The sequence below is a fragment of the Papio anubis genome, chromosome 8 (assembly GCF_008728515.1).
Source record: "Papio anubis isolate 15944 chromosome 8, Panubis1.0, whole genome shotgun sequence".
Lineage (NCBI taxonomy): Eukaryota > Metazoa > Chordata > Mammalia > Primates > Cercopithecidae > Papio > Papio anubis.
The window spans coordinates 133453160-133470295 of record NC_044983.1 but is presented as its reverse complement, the minus strand read 5'-3'; the positions used below and the strand labels follow the sequence as shown (position 1 = coordinate 133470295).

The 17136-nt window shown below is 43.4% G+C and overlaps 1 protein-coding gene and 1 long non-coding RNA gene across 2 annotated transcripts in view; both read right to left on the bottom strand.

Annotated features, from left to right (window-relative positions):
• The window catches only part of LOC116276313 (protein FAM135B-like), a 77271-nt gene that overhangs the window by 43347 nt on the left and 16788 nt on the right, over positions 1-17136 (bottom strand). The window lies entirely within an intron of this gene.
• LOC108587394 lies at positions 1106-16953 on the bottom strand. Its single transcript, XR_001905965.2, has 2 exons — positions 14157-16953; positions 1106-1595 (listed from the first exon to the last, which is right to left on the bottom strand). It is a non-coding gene; the product is annotated as an uncharacterized LOC108587394 (long non-coding RNA).

Sequence of the window (17136 nt, the reverse complement as noted above, 5' to 3'; positions counted from 1 at the left end):
AAATTCATTTGGCCCTGAAACTCTGCTGTATTTCCCATACAAGTCTATTTCCTCTGGTTCACAGTCAAATACTTCAAGGCAATAATCTTCAGGGTCTGTTCTCAATGAAGGTAAACTGGCCACATAGAAGAGCTGGATCATGAGAGATAACTCCTCACACATTCCTGACTGCTGACTCAAATTCCAATACATCCTTTCTGGTTCTTTTTTTTTTTTTTTTTTTGGTTAAGAATCCCTTGCCCAGGCTCCTCAATGCACAAGCACAAGAAGGGCTGACGTCTAGCTCATACAGACTCCTACTGAGGCACAGATTCCTCCATCTGTACAAAAGGGAGAAAGGAGCCATTTAACCTGCTAGGAAAGGCACTGGTCTGGGAACCCATCATGCCGGTTCTCTTGGTGACTTTGACATTGACTCTTGTGCTACAACTTTGTAGGGAGTCAACGTCTCCTTATCTACAGGATATGGGTGCTAGCCTTGATGAATACCAGGGTTTGGATACTGGATCCTGTGTTGGGAAGAGAGAGGAATAAAAACATAGTCCCTGCCTTCACTGAGCTTGAATCTGCAGGGGCCAAGGGAGGAATTGAATATTTTTTACACAAATACACGCACACTTAAAGTCCTGATTGCCACAAAGCAGAGGTGCCTGCCAGCCAGGCCAAGGGGCACTTCCTGCAAGGAGTAGCCTGCGGCAGAGTCCTGAAGGAAATGAAGGCATGAGGAGGCAAAGCAGAGGGGAGACAGAGGGAGACACATGCAAGCATCCTGTCTTCTCAGTGTACATTAGTGGAGATGGCCAAGCCATGGTCTGCACAAACCCATGGTTAGGAAGCAGAAAGCATCATAAGGAATGTTCAGATGAAATATTAAGGAAATATTATGTCTTTTAAAGCAACATTATTCCTGCCTGGAATATGAAAGGCTTTGTGTAAGTGGGAGTGGAAAATTGAGCTGCAGAATTTGATGATCTGGTAGGAAATAAATTAAAAATTTGAGAGGCAAAAGCACATTTGGCAGGTCCGTCACAGAACAAGCAAAGGCAGCCCCTCCCTTAAAAAAAACAGAAAGCAGTCCAGCCTGAGTGAAGGCATGTGTCCGGGATGACTTGAAAAGTTTTATTTCAAAATGAGACCTTGAAAATAAGGCTCAGGTATTTGCTACTAATGAATGCTTTTTAGTCTACATCAAATGCCTGTCTATAGCTCTTTTCACTGTGGACTGAGACTTCTTTGAAATCCTCTCTGGTTCTTGTCTTTTTATCTTAATTCTCTAGCTGTTCCTCCTCAGGCATCCTCATCAACTTGTTTTTATCTGCCCACCCCTGAACGTTCACATGGCCTCAGAAGGCGTTGGCTGGCTTCCTTTCACATTTCACAGAATCTCCACCTTCAAACTTATCCTCATGTCTGGCTTTAACCTCTGTGTATCTTCTGGTGACTCCACATGAATTAACGTCAGTTCAGATCTTCCAACGAACCAGCCGAGTCCCCGGTGCTGGGCCCTTCATGCATTTTATTATGTTGAATTATTTTTAGGTAACGGAGCTCCTTCTTTCCCAGCCCCTCAGCTCAATCTTACATGGAAATCTAATCTGTAAAACAGGTAAACATAATTTTATGAAAATAATTTCGTTTATATAGTCCAAATGGGTGGCGTTTACTGAAGAAAATCAATGAAACCGTGAAGTATTCTAGGTGACATGCAAGTTAGAAATCAAGAGCTATGGAGCCTTAGATAAGCAGTTTTTTATTTTTCAGACAGCATAAGATATAGTATATGTAACATCTACAAGCATCATTGTTTGTACATACGTATTTTGTGTGATATATATTTGATTTCATCCCATCCCTTTTCAAAATCTTTGTTCTGCTATTCATTTTTACCCCCCGCCCCGCCCCGCCATGGTAACTATTTATCTTGCTATTATTCAAAAACTCGAAAATTCATTTTTTAAAATAAAAATTTGGGATCAATTATTGTTTCAAAGTCCCGTTACTTTATCTAGCAAATGTTCACACTCTCTTCCTCATGAATGTTAAAGCCAAATGAGAGGTATGGCAAACTCAGGGTAAGCACTGAAATTACACATAGCCCCATTGGTCGTGACCTGGGATACCATCTGTTCTCATGTCATTGCACAACTCTGTGCTGAGAGGATGTGACCCAGCCAGGCCTGGCATCTGGGCCCCTCACGTGTAGGTGCTACAGAGAGGGATGTCTGCTTGCATCATGTCATGTGATCAGACATATGCATCTGCTAAGTCACTCCCTCAATGTCACAGAGTTGAAATATGGAAAGAAAGGAAATCTATACAAAAACAGTTAAGACATATAGCACGAGTCGATGATGGTGAGAAGGAGGGGCAGAGCAGCTGCCATTTGAATATTACTTCTGTGACAAGGGCTTGCATGACCTAAGTAAATCTGCGACATGACCTCGCAAGACAGAGTCTGCTCCTGCTATCATGCTCATATGTAGAAACTGAGGCACTGGGTGCTTGCCCAAAGTCTCACCACTTTAGAGGTCGAGCCAGGATTTGAACCCAGACACTAGAAGTTATACTCCTAAAAACGGTCTTCACTGTATAAATATTTATTAATAAGACAAACATTTCATTCATTGTATTTTTTAAAACAAGTAACATATTTAAGAAAAGCAACTGAAATAACGTGTGCCGTTAACCTAGAGGCCAGTCCATGGAACACTGAGAGACCCCTAAAAGTCTCATCTTGTCACTGCTGCATCAGTGTGAATGTCCAATGAGAGCTGGGAGCATGCAGAGAAGGAGGCTGGTGAAGACGCTGAGCAAAGGAAGGAATCAGGCAGTGCCAGGGGCACAAGGGGAAGCTGAACATCCAAGAAGGCAGCGACAGCTCTGATGGACAGGACTTAAAATTGTGATTAGAGGCAGAAGTGAGGGTGGATAAGGGGGTCAGGATGAAGCTCAGGTCCATCTTGCTGGGCCAGCTGCATGGCAGGGCCATTTATCAACAAAGCTGATTCCCTCTTTCAGCAGACGCTTGCCACAGGTCCTGTTCCCAACACCATGGGTGCAGAACGGGACAAACAACGCTTGTCCAGATCCAGGATCTGGACCATCTGGACTTGAATCTTGCCTCCAGGAGTTAATAACTGGGGAGCCTTGGGCAAGTCAATGGGTGTCTCTATGCCTAAATTTCCCCTTCTGCAAAACAGGGACCTGTTCATATAACTGACCACATAAGGAAGATGTGATGAGTTAAGTACAGCATACACATGAAATATTACAAATAACTCCTGGCGTGTAACACCACTCAGTAGTGATCTGCTGAAAGTAACAATATTATTAAATTCAAGAGGAGATGCAGACAAAAAGTAACTAAGCCCATATGTAATAAATTAACTAAAGTCCCTTAAAGAAAAAAAGAGTAAGGACTTGCGTATCGACAAGTGAAACAGAGAATCTATTCAAAGAAAACACTGGGCAAGAATTCCTCTCTCAGAAAGTGACATTTGAGCAAAGATCTGAATTAATTAAGGAAACAAGCTAGACAAAGGTTGGGAGAGAAATCACCAAGTGCCAGACAAAAACATACCCAAGTTCAGAAGCTCTGAATTGGGAATGAACTTGGTGAATTCAAGAAAGAATAAGAGTCACAGGCAAGAGGGACAGAGACGAGTGGAAGAGGAACTCTGCGATGAGATGACCCCAAGTGAACCAGGACCTGCTAAGAAGTTTGGATTTTTTTCCCATGGTTTACAGGATACAATAATATTGTAGTGACAAGCCAGACCGTCTGAGTTAGAACCCTGACCCCACCTCTTATTATACCTTGGCTAAGTCACAGGCTCGTTTTTAACCATGAGTATTAACTTGTGGATTTTTTTTTTTTTTTTTTTAGTTATTCCCAAGGAACACACAGTGGGAGGGACAGGTGTACCAGGATCTCTGAAGTGCAAAATGAGAAAGGCGAGTGTTCTCAGGATAACAGTCCTGCTCACAGAAATTCTATACACCCCACACTGGGTCCCTTAGAGCCATTTCAAAAACGGTGATTGTAATTCCAGCTACTCAGGAGGCTGAGGCACAAGAATCACTTGAACCTGGGATGCGGAGGTTGCAGTGAGCCGAGATTGCTCCACTGCACTCCAGCCTGGCCAACAGAGCGACATTCAGCCTCAAATTAATTAATTAATTAATTAATTAAAAATAAAAAACACTCTAACTTTGGTGATCCCACTTTCTAGCAATTATATTAAAATACCAAATTTCCCACAAATGAATCAGAGGAAATATGTCTTATTTTCTACAACACGTGTTTTCAAAATTAGTTACTTCCTAATAATGCTTGACTATCCTGTTGCCTATCAAAGAAGGCCCAATTCATCCCACTATCATGAAAAATAATTCTTAAATGAGGAAAGAGAAAATTTCATGTTTTTATTATGCAGACGAACCCCCCCCAAAAAACAACAATGAGCCCAGCAGAAGTAGACCCAACTCCACCAGAACTGACACCCGCTCACTAGGCCTCACCATTTTATTTGTGTTTGCCTTGGCTGCCAATGGCAGGCTACCTGGAGTATGCAAGCTGCCCAGTGGCTTAGGGAATGGTTGAGATACACATGTGTGTACACACACACACACACGCACACACACACATGCTCCAAATACAAAAATTAAGCTGCAGAGTCAAAATTAATAATGCTTAACTGCATTTCCTCAAAATGATAGTCCATTGGTCCCATGAGTCTTTATGAAAATGTCAGTGCATTTGCAGAGACCTTGTAGGTAGATTTTCTTACTTTGTAACATTTCTTGAGTGTGCAGTAAAATCACAAAGGCTTATGAATAAAGAGTTAGTTATTAGGAGGTAACTAATTTCGAAAACACATGTTGTAGAAAAATAATACCTATTTCTCTGATTCATTTGCGGAAAACTTTAATATAATTAAAATTGGTATATTTTAATATAATTGCTAGGAAGTGGGATCACCAAAAGTGAGAGTGGTTTTTCATTTTTTATTTTATTTTATTTATTTATTTATTTATTTATTTATTTATTTATTTAAGACTGAATCTTGCTCTATCGCCCAGGCTGGAGTGCGGTGGCAGGATTTCGGCTCACTGCAACCTCTGCAACCTGGGTTGAAGTGATTCTTGTGCTTCAGCCTCCTGAGTAGCTGGGATTAAAGGCACCCTTTTTGAAATGGCTCCAAGGAATCCAGTGTGGGGTGTATAGAATGTCTGCAAGCGGGACTGTTATCCTGAGAACACACCTCTTTCTCATTTCGCATTTCAGAGGTCCTGATATACCTGTTCCTCCCACTGTGTGTTCCTTGGGAATAATTTTTTTTTTTTAATTCCAAAAGTTAATACTCATGGTTAAAAATGAGCCTGTGGCCTAGCCAAGGTATATATTCAGCAGAGCCTGGAGACTGCCCTCCTGCCATTTATGGCAACCACTATTCCATTTGCCTAATGGAATCAGCCTCCCTAGCTCAGAAATAAAATCTATTTCTTTTCACGATTACAGTGCTTTCCACTGGCACCCAATGAAAATGCATCTGCGAGCAGGTCAAAAATCAAAGCCCTCTGCTGCAAAGGTCCTCAAAGACGTGGCTTTCACATTTAATGCATTAAGACTACAGAATTTCTTCTTATAACTGTTAAGTCACCAAGGAGAAAAGACTAAATCATGCAATTATCCATCATTAGTATCAACCTATTAGCTACAATTTTAGAATTCCCAGGTTCTGGGAGAGCAAAGAATTTATCTTGTGCAGCCTCATGTGAATTTCCTCTTCAATATTTTCTCCCCGTGCCATTTTATTTCACTTTTTTAAAAATTTTTTTATAGAGATGGAGTCTCGCTCTGTTGCCAGGCTAGAGTGCAGTGGCACCATCTCAGCTCACTGTAACCTCCACCTCCCGGGTTCAAGCGATTCTCCTGCCTCAGCCTCCCGAGTAACTGGGACTACAGGCACGCACCAACACGCCCAGCTAATTTTTTGCATTTTTAGTAGAGGTGAGGTTTCACCATGTTGTCCAGGATGGTCTCGATCTCTTGACTTCGTGATCTGCCCACCTCAGCCTCCCAAAGTGCTGGGATTAAGGCATAAGCCACTGCGCCCAGCCTCATTTTACTTTTAAAGCTTGACTTAGGAGATCTGGGAGTCAGGGTCAAGAAACTGACCTTAGCAAATGCCCATGGGATTCTGTGAGTCAGGACCTTGGGCCACATATTGAGGAACTCTGGGCTATGGGATGTGGACCCACATGCTGTGGTTTGAGGGGGTACAGAACAGTTCTCCCCACACTGATCCTAAATATTTTCCATGGGGATAACCCAAATGTCAGGCATCATACTTGAGTCTTAGTCTATCAGAGACCTTCTGACCAAAACAGAAAGCGGTTGTCTTGCCTCTTTTGGTTACTTTATTTTCTCCAAATAATCAGGATATTTTTTTCTTTCAGTAACAGTTTAATGACTATGAGAACTCCAAACGGCATAGTTTTCCACTGATATTCTTTCTTCCAAAACAGCCTATTTTGCCTAGCCTTCGAGAGCTCAATTTTCTTTTTTTTCTAATCGCATGAAATTCAGCTTTCCACTTCCTTTTGTTCTTTGTTCTGAGCTCTGTCTTCAGATGTGGCTTTTTATCCACTCATTCAACAAACACGCATGAGATGCCTACTCTGCCCCAGGCCCTCTGCTAGGCACCAGCCGGCCAGCATTGAAGAAAGCAACATGGTTCCAGCAACTTGGAGTGTGCATTTTAGCATCGCCTTCCTCATGAAAGATTAACTTATATCCCTAAGTATCAAAAGATAAGAAAAGCTTTCTCATGTTAAAAAGACCTGGATGACTCCAAACAGATGCACACAATTTTATAATGCCCTTTTCATTGTGCATGGCCTCATATCATGATGGACCCCCGCTTGAAACCTTCAGTACAAGAAAAGTTCCGTGCTGTGGAAGACAACATCGCAGCTGGGCATCTCAGGGTTCAGAGAGAGCTCTGGACCAGTGCCTGGCACACAGGAGGCCCTCAAGAAACTCTGAACAAGTAAAACTCCGTCAGGGCTAACTATTCTAGTCCGTGCAACTTCCCCCACTTTCTGTTATAAAACTAAAATAACCAAGGTTGATGAGGGTTCATCACATCGGACTCCTTTTTCAGTGCGACATTTTTAATTCTCACAAAAACCACATGAAGGAATTGTTATTATTATTATTATCATCATTATTATTCTTCCCATTTTACAGAGAAGAAAAATGAATTCCAGGGAGGTGAGTGAGGAGTCCGAGGTCATCCAGTGTGAGTGCGGGCCCAGGCTTCTGATTCTAGAATCTGTGTAAGTGGTACTCTAGAGACAGAGGTTGTCCTTTCTTCTACCCACAAGGTAAGCCACTCTGAAGCCTTGAGCTACATCTCTGGATGCATGCTTTCCGGCCCTCCACTTGTCCCTCATCCCTAGGTTTGTTTGCTTAAAACTCATTGTACTGGGTGAAATTTCCCAGGCAGCAGCTGTTAATGCCGCTGCCTGAGCAAGGAAAAGGTAGCTAAGCTAACCAGGGGACCCTGGAGCCTTACCCACTAGAGAACGAATGCAGGGCAGGGCTGCTGACTCCAAGTGAGCCGAAGTCATAAAGACCTGCTAGGGGGACCCTCCTCATTTCTGAGCAGATGAAGATTTGCCTTGATAACCTGCACCAGAAATCAGGACACCAGAAGTCAGGTGTGCCTCACAAAAGAGGGCAGCCTTGTCAAGGAGGCCCCCCTGAGCCCTGAGCCCCCAGGGCCAACCCTCCCAAGCCCACATCACTCACGTTGTGATTGCCAGACAATCTCTCTGTTCCACACCCTGGTCTTGGGGCCCCATGAGAATAGCGCCAGCCACCAAGCTCACTGTCAAGAGCGCCTCATACACAGCAAACTTTCAAAAGTAGAATTTTATGCTGGGTAAGTATCTTAACAGAAATCACAACACACACCAGTTAGAATGGCAATTATTAAAAAGTTAGGAAACAACAGATGCTGGAGAGGATGTGGAGAAATAGGAACGCTTTTACACTGTTGATACGAATGTAAATTAGTTCAACCATTGCGGAAGACAGTGTGGCAATTCCTCAAGGATCTCGAACCAGAAATACCATTTGACCCAGCAATCCCATTACTGGGTATATACCCAAAGGATTATAAATCATTCTACTATAAAGACACATGCACATGTATGTTTATCGCAGCACTATTTAGAATAGCAAAGACTTGGAACCAACCCAAATGCCCATCAATGATAGACTGGATAAAGAAAATGAGGCACATATACACCATGGAATATTATGCAGTCATAAAAAAGAATGAGTTCATGTCCTTTGCAGGGTCATGGATGAAGCTGGAAGTCATTATTCTCAGGAAACTGACACAGGAACAGAAAACCAAACACCGCATGTTCTCACTCATAAGTGGGAGTTGAACAATGAGAACACATGGACAGAGGGAGGGGAACATCACACACCGGGGCCTCTCTGGGGGCAGTGGGCAAGGGGAGGGAGAGCATTAGGATAAATACCTAATGCATGCAGGGCTTAAAACCTGACGATGAGTTGGTAGGTGCGGCAAACCACCATGGCACATGTATGCCTATATAACAAACCTGCACGTTCTGCACATGTATCCCAGAACTTAAAGTAAAATAAAAAAAAAATAAAGAGGCCGGGCGCGGTGGCTCACGCCTGTAATCCCAGCACTTTGGGAGGCCGAGGCGGGCGGATCACAAGGTCAGGAGATCGAGACCACAGTGAAACCCCGTCTCTACTAAAAATACAAAAAATTAGCCGGGCGCGGTGGTGGGCGCCTGTAGTCCTAGCTACTCAGGAGGCTGAGGCAGGAGAATGGCGTGAACCCGGGAGGCGGAGCTTGCAGTGAGCCGAGATCGCGCCACTGCACTCCAGCCTGGGCGACAGCGCGAGACTCCGTCTCAAAAAAAATAAATAAATAAAATAAAGAAGTAGCCGCCATGCTAATCCCAATTTAAAAAAAAATCACAACAAATGTGGGGTGGACTAAGAGATTATTCCCACCAGATGTGGCAAGGGGTGGTGCAAGGTTGTGGTGTCCTGGTGCGTGTGCCTGCGCATGAGAATCTATGCATATGTGTGCTCCCAACGGGACAGGAAATCTACCAAGTACCCACATATGTTACCTACACTGATCCTTCAAACCTCTCTACAGGGTCATTCCTATCGTTGCTATTCCCATTTATAGAGAGCTAAAGAGCGGCACAGAAGCTACTGGTTCAGGGTCACAAGAACCTGGGTGGACTCAGGTTTGGCCAACTTCAAACCCTACTTCCTAACTGCTATACAATTTCTAGCAGCTTCTGGACACAGATGCTAAAGCAGCAGACAACGATGTGTTGTCAAATAACTTATGACGGGTATGCCCTCAGTGAGACCCAGACAGGGAGTGGGGAACCAGGGTAGGGAAAGAGAGGAAGACAGGCCTGGGCACATTTCAGAGGTCCTGAGAAAGGCGCTTCAGCCTGATTGTCAGACAACTTGGGAGTGAGCCTTACTTTCCATCCTGAGACAAGGGAGCTGGGTTTCCATGACCCTGTGTTAGTAGCCATTTGTTCATAGCAAGGGTTGGGGTGAGGATGGGGGATGATGGAATTCAAACTCCCAGGAAAGTTTAATTATTGGACGAAATGCTTCCTGTTGTCTGGGAGTGGTCCTCCACAGGGAAGCCACAGGTTCTGGGGACTGGAAACACACTAAAATAGGGTAGAAGAAGCACAGAAATGCAGGTGGAGTGTGGAAGTGGCTACGTGCTGCATGCCTATAGCTTGAGCAAAGGACGTTCAGTTGCGTAACTATTAATAGTCGCATAACTATTAAGTCTCCTGGGGGCAGGAGACTGCCCTTAGACCACCTGGTTGTTGAAGGCTGCATGCATTCTTTCTGTAAGTCCACTGGGAGGAGAGGCGGGAAAGAAAGAAAAAGGGGTAGGCATTCGAAGTTGAAGGAACTACAAAAGCAGGAGCTGAGATGAGTCAAGGCACATGACTGCACAGAGATTGATGGAAGCTCCTGAAGGAGGGCCCTAGATGGCCAGCAGGTATCATGACACAACCTCAAGGACAAAGGATAGAGCAACAATGCTGGCTTGGCCCAAAGGAAGTGGGGTGGTCACCCACTCCCCTGGCTCGGAGTGCAAGGAAAGGGTCCCTGGGCTTGGCGTTTCTGAGTTGACTGGTGTGACCTGCCTGGAAGCTGAAAAGATGGAAGAGCCCCCTTTAAGTGCTTTGTTTAATCAGGAAGCCCACCCTGCTGCCCACCCTGCTGGCCCCAGGTAGGCTCTTCTGTGGCCCCAGGCTGGTACTTAGAGCCTGGGAGCTGCAGTGTTTTACCTGCTTAGAATTCTCCATGAAAAACAGACATATTTGATAGTTAGGTGCTTTAATGGACCCTGAAAAGAAATTAGATTGATTCATTTGAAGAATAAATGTCTGTCCCCCGCCCTCTACATGGTAAAACTCTTAAATGCTTCTACTTAATGGAAATGGAAATTACCTCTCAAAACATTACGAAAACTAATCATGGCAATTTTTATACATTTCCACAATTTACTGTGCTATCTTTTCTCTTGCTTTGATGAGCAGTGACTAGCAGATGCCTGTTTTGTGCCTAATCATTTAGCAGCCTCACTCGACTTGAACAGACCCCTCTCCCAAGTATGATTCAGCTGATCAGCCCCCTAAGGGAAAAAAATAACATCTCTAGGTAGAAAGAGACTGCAGAATCTATGAAACAGCAACATTTTGGTGGAAGAAAAGAGCCAAGGCTAAGTATATTTAACATCTGTTCACACAGACATGGACATACCAATTACTTTGTAACCCTGAACTCAAAAGAAAAAAACAAATCTGAGACCCGCAAAACATAAGCAAGCCTTTGAAGTAAGCATAATCACATTTTAAAATGTCTTACGTCTGTTTTATCCTCCTGGAATACCTGAACTCTCACATTCAATTCATTATCATTCATCTTTGTATTTCTCAGGGCATAGTACACATTCTGGCTTGTAGGAGGCATCTGAAAAATTTGTTGAACTCAGATAAATATCAATTTTGATCCAAATGTCATAGGCTTGACTGACAAGTATAATAAGTGAGTATGTTAGAAATAAGATAGACCAAATCAATTATACATACATATATATATATATATGCATATATTTATATGTATAGACATTTATATTTATAGGCGGACCACTTGAAATTAATTATATACACACATGCATATATATGTATACATATGCATGTATGTTCGTGTGTGTATATGTCTTATGATTACTACAAAGAATAGTGAAAGTAGCATTCAATTTGAGTACTGAGACACACAATGAAGTTTCTGAAAATCCCCATCACACTTTTACTAAGAAAAATCTATGTTCTGTTCTATTTGCATAACTAGCTGTTGGCAAGCCACATCCTATTGGCAGGCCTCCTCTTAGAAACTATTAGATGAGGCCAGGCGCAGTGGCTCATGCCTGTAATACTAGCACTTTGGGTGGCTGAGGTGGGCGACCACTTGAGGTCAGGAGTGCAAGACCAGCCTGGCCAACATGGTAAAACCCAATCTCTACTAAAAATACAAAAATTAGCCAGGCATGGTGGCGCACACCTGTAATCCCAGCCACTCGGGAGGCTGAGGCAGGAGAATTGTTTGAACCCGAAAGGTGGAGGTTGCGGTGAGCTGAGATCGCACCACTACACTCCAGGCTGGGAGACCGAGCAAGACTCCGTCTCAAAAAAAAAGAAACTATCAGATGAGACTGTACAACCTGGCTCGGCTCTCCCTTGAATGTTTAGACCTCATCTCGCTAAGGGTCCACAGGAATGCAACAATAATACAAAAATCCCGTTACAGTCTATCACCTTTTTTTTTTTTTGAGACAGAGTCTCACTCTGTCACCCAGGCTGGAGAGTAGTGGCACGATCTCTGCTCACTGAAACCTCCGCCTCCCACGCTCAAGCAATTCTCCTGTCTCAGTCCCCTGAGTAGCCGGGACTAAAGGTGCATGTCACCACGCCTTGCTAATTTTTTGTATTTTTAGTAGAGACGGGGTTTTTCCATGTTGGCCAGGCTGGTCCTAAACTCCTGAGTTCAGGTGATCTGCCTGCCTCGGCCTCCCAAAGTGCTGGGATTACAAGTGTGGGCCACCACACCCGGCCACAGGCTGTATCATTCTTTAAGGCCATTGTGAACACAGAGATTAGCAAATGCTGCTGGTTACAGTCTTGGTTCTGAGCTGGTTGTCCCAGCCATTCCTGTACCCCACTCTCTAAAGTCCATCAATGTCCATCTTCCCATCTTGCCTTCACACTGAATGTTCAGCAACATCCCTCCTGTTTAACCTTGGCACCTGATGTGGTTTTGCTATGTCCCCACCCAAATCCCATCTTGAATTCCTACATGTTGTGGGAGGGACCCAGTGGGAGGTAATTGAATCATGGTATTCGTTCTCGTGATAGTGAATAAGTCTCATGAGATTTGACAGTTTTAAAAAGAGGAGTTCTCCTATACAAACCCTGTCTCTCTTTGCCTGCTGCCATCCATGTAAGATGTGACTTGTTCCTCCTTGCCTTCCCTGGTGATTGTGAGGCTTCCCCACCCATGCAGAACTGTAAGTCCAATTAAACCTTTTTGTTATGCAAATTGCCCAGTCTTGGGTATGTCTTTATCAGTAGCATGAAAAGGGACTAATACACCCATGCTGTGAGGGCCCTCTGTCTCACTTACATCCAATCACCCTGTCACCTTCGCCTTAGGAACACTTCTGCTGACTCCATCTGCAAGCTTCCCTTGAATGCATGGTAAGACTTTTTATTAACTGATAATATTAATAATAACAGCTGCTTTTTATTTTTCCCATTTTGTATCAGGCACTGTGCTAGGGGCTTTGCCATCATGCTCTCAAACCCTCTCTGAAACCCTAGGCAAAAGGTATGACTATCCCCATTGTGGTAAAAATAAATAAATAAATAAATAAATAAATAAATAAATTGAAGGCTCAGTGGTTGAAAGGCTTCCCTTGGCACACATAGTTCTGAAGTGAGTGAGTGGGATGTTAACATGACTATCTGAGTTCAAGTCTTTTCTGCTGCAGGCCCTCCCTCCCTAATAAATAGATTCTTTTATCAAACAGTTTTCATGAAATCTTCCTAATTTTCAATGAATTTTCTTAATTTTCACTGAAGGTCAAGGAGAACAACAGGAAGATATTGCAATGATTTTTTTTTTCTTTTTTGTTCTTGAACAGTCAAGGGGTATCTTGGTCAGTGAATCATTAGTCACCTGTAATTTGCACTTTTCTATTTCTGGTAATGATAAAGACCTGCGTCCTTCATATTCATACCCAACACTAAGGCCAAACCCCCAATGTTCTCACATCTACAGAGAAGGGGCCCCAGGTCCACAAGCACATCTGACAGTATTACAGTTGCTGTCACCATTCGTGTGCCTGTCCCTTCTCAAATGCTAGGATCTTTCTCACATGTCCAATAAAACGATTATTCCTAACTGGTGTGAGCTCCATGCCTGTCATGTTCTATGGAATAAGACATGCAGCTAACTCAGAAAAGAGCAAACCTTCAGTTTTCCAGAGAAATCTTCCCCAAATCACCTCTTAAAAAAGAATTGAAAGGAAAAGGCAATGGCATGCAGGCTGTGCACATGGGGAATTACTATTATATTTTAACACACAGGATCTAATCATAAACATCTAGCTTGTACAAGTCAATGCAATATTTATTTCATATCAAGACGATCTGGACCTAAATCATCTACATAATGGAAACATGCTTCCATATAATGAGGCTATTAGAGAACTGACATATTTAAAAAGAGAATAAAAATGCAGAATCCTGTCCCTCGATTTATGAGAGAGCACCACGTGTTTGAACAGCACTGGGCTGGACAAGGTGCTTTCATTTCACCTGGCTGTGTCTCTGAAACAAAACCAGTCTCTTCCGTGTGGCACAAATGGGCTCCAAACCTGACCACAGCTTGTTTCTCTACTCATGTTGGTGCTGTTCTTATCAGCAGTCACATCTCTCCTCATCCTGTGAACACCTTTGCTCTGTACAGGTCATTGTATTACCTCGCCTGGATCAACCTTCCCTACTTTTGTCTGTGGAACCAACGTCTGCTTGTTCTTCAAGCCCAATCTGAGAGGTCCTTTCTCAGTCAAGCCACTGGCTCCTCGCATAGGCAGTCCTGCATGGCCCCACAGTCCGTCCGATGGTCACCGCACTCTCCACCCCTACTGTATCATCTGATCACTTCTGTCTCCCTGAGGTGACTTTGAGCATCTCTAGAGCTGGAAGGCAGCCTCTCGTTCCCCTGGATGAACAGCACAGGTCAGAAGGCTGCTAAATAAAAAGTGACTCTTGTACCTAATAGCAACACTTATTCTAAGTAACAGTTATTATGAGCTCACCATGTGCCAGGCAACAGTCTAATCACTTTACATACATGATTTATATGTAAACCATGTAATGTATGTAATCATTTTACATGCATGAATTTGCATAATTCATTCAATCTTTACCATAAACCTATAAGTACCAACTGCCATCCCTGTTTTATAGATGAGGAACCTGAGAAACAAATTGGTTAAAGAACTTTTCTAAAGTCAAGCAGCTTAGAAGTGGGAGAAGTAGAAATTATACCTGGAAAGCCCAAGCTTGTGGCCCTCATAACTGCTAAATTCTGCCTCCTTGGATATGGCAAGCTGTTTCTATTTCCATTTAGAGATACATGGAACTAAAAAGCCAAATGAAATCATTTATTCCAACAAGATCGTTTAAGTACTGAGTATCAAAGACATCATTAAAGTCCAAATGTTTTCACTCCTCCTGGTTCTCTTCCAATATGTTATATTTTGTTGCCTAAAGATACATTTTTCTCTTTTCTCCTCAGAAATGCATATAGGTAATGGAAAATATGTTTGGATAGTTGGCCAGATATAGGACTGCCAGAGCTTCCTCCCATCACTGTACATGCAGATGGTGCTTCCAATGAAAGGCGAAAGTCTATTTCCATTCCCCTGGGGCTGGCCTTGTCACCTGCCCTGACCAATGAACTGTGGAGGAAGCGACCCTGGGCCAGTCTCCATCTAGCCCTTAAGTGGCCTGGAATCTTCCTCATTTTCTCTCTGGGGAACTCAGCTTTCATGTAAGAAGTCTGACCACCCAACTGGAGACAGAAGCCCAGCTGTCCCTCTTCTGGTGCAGCCAGTCCAACCAAGGGGTCAGACACAGATGAGTGACGGCATCTTGGCTGCTCCATCCTCAGCCAAGATCTCAGCTGAAGGTAGTACATAAATGTCCCCAGCCTAGGCTGGCTAACTCAAAACATTACAAAAGAATAAGCCATTGTTAAAAGTCAGACGTTTTGGAGTGCTTCATAATGCAGCGGTCTCTAACCAAAAATAGTATAATTGGAAAATTCACCTTGAAGAAGAAATACAAATTCTGCACATCCCACACCTGGGGCACAATCTCATTGTAAATTATTGCTGACCACTGTGTTTGTATTCTGTTCTAAACAGTGTGCTACTGTAAAGCTCAAGGCATACCAACTTCATCATAATTATTCTTCTGTTAAACTCTACTAGAAAAGAAAATAGTTTTTTCATTTTTATTTTCTTTGTCTCTGTGCAGCACTATCTCAAGCCCTTCTCAACCCCCGTTACTCGCTAGGCTCTGCCAACCACTGAGCATCCTGCAGCCCTCTGGTCCTCACAGCTGGGGCCTGCCAGCTCCCAAAGATGGCTCATCCGGTGACAGGACCCAAGCTCCGGTCGTCCACAGTCACAAGAAAGAAGCAGAGTCCTTAACGGGGAGCCTGGGGATGGCTTTCATCAGGTCGGCTGCAGTGTTATTTCTGCTTCACTTTTAGGTCTCTCTCCAAGGCTTTTACCTTGACCCTGAGATCGGGTTCCTCAAATCCCTGATGATATGACCACAGGTAGGACTAACTGGTTACTTACCTTGTGCTAGTTCATAACCTCTATGAAATATAAAGTGTCCTTTTTAATTATAATTTCTAAGACAATATCTATGAAGAATGCATTTTATTCTCATATTTCAGGAAACTAAAGTTAAAACTGCTAGTAACATATCTGGGGTCACAGATATGTTATTATCCAATGTACACATACGGACACTGGTTCACGCAGGGTCAGGGTCCAAATCCCCTGCTCTCTCTGTGGACATCATGGACCTTCTTCTGTTGGAAGGTGGGGTGGGGAAGGGGTGAAGCACAGGATGATAGGAAAGGAGGGAACTGCTGGATTCTTAAATCACTCTGGATCTACACTGGACCTACGGGGATGGATAGCCTACTTATCAGATGCCTGATTCCTTCCCAGGAGAGAGGAGTGGAGAGAAATAGGAGGAACACCTTGGAAATATGGCAACTTGACTATTATTTAATGTTTTACTCTACTCAGAGGCAAGGGGGAAGCCTGTGGCCATCAGTGTCTTTCCTTCTGTAGATCACAGGCTTGAGTTATCCTATTGCTCTGAAACCACAGGTCTCTTCTCATGTTTTATCATGTGGCCTCAGGAACCAGGTCCCCCTCCAGACGTCTTCTAAGGTAAATTTAAACAGACCACCACATCTACATTCCTGACTTGTGGATATTCAATTGCATGTGATTCCACTCACCATAACATGTTGCAAATTCCAAATGAATTTTATCAAGTGTAGCTACGACCAGTACTCTTGGCTTTACTGGATTGGATTTCTACAACATTCTTGGCTACTTGTACTTTATAATTAATGTTAAACAGATTTTGCACAGCTCTGTCTTAATGTTCCCTACCCTCTACCCTACCCTTTAAGTATTTCTCCTTTTTCTTTTTCTTTTCTTTTCTTTTCTTTTTTTTTTTTTTTTTTTTTTTTTCCCCACTTTGTCACCCAGGCTGGAACGCAGCGGCACAATCCCGGCTCACTGCAACCTCCGCCTCCCAGGTTTAAGTGATTCTCCTGCCTCAGTCTCCTGGGTAGCTGGGATTACAGGCACCCACCACCACGCCTGGCTAATTCTTTTGTATTTTTAGTATAGGCAGGGT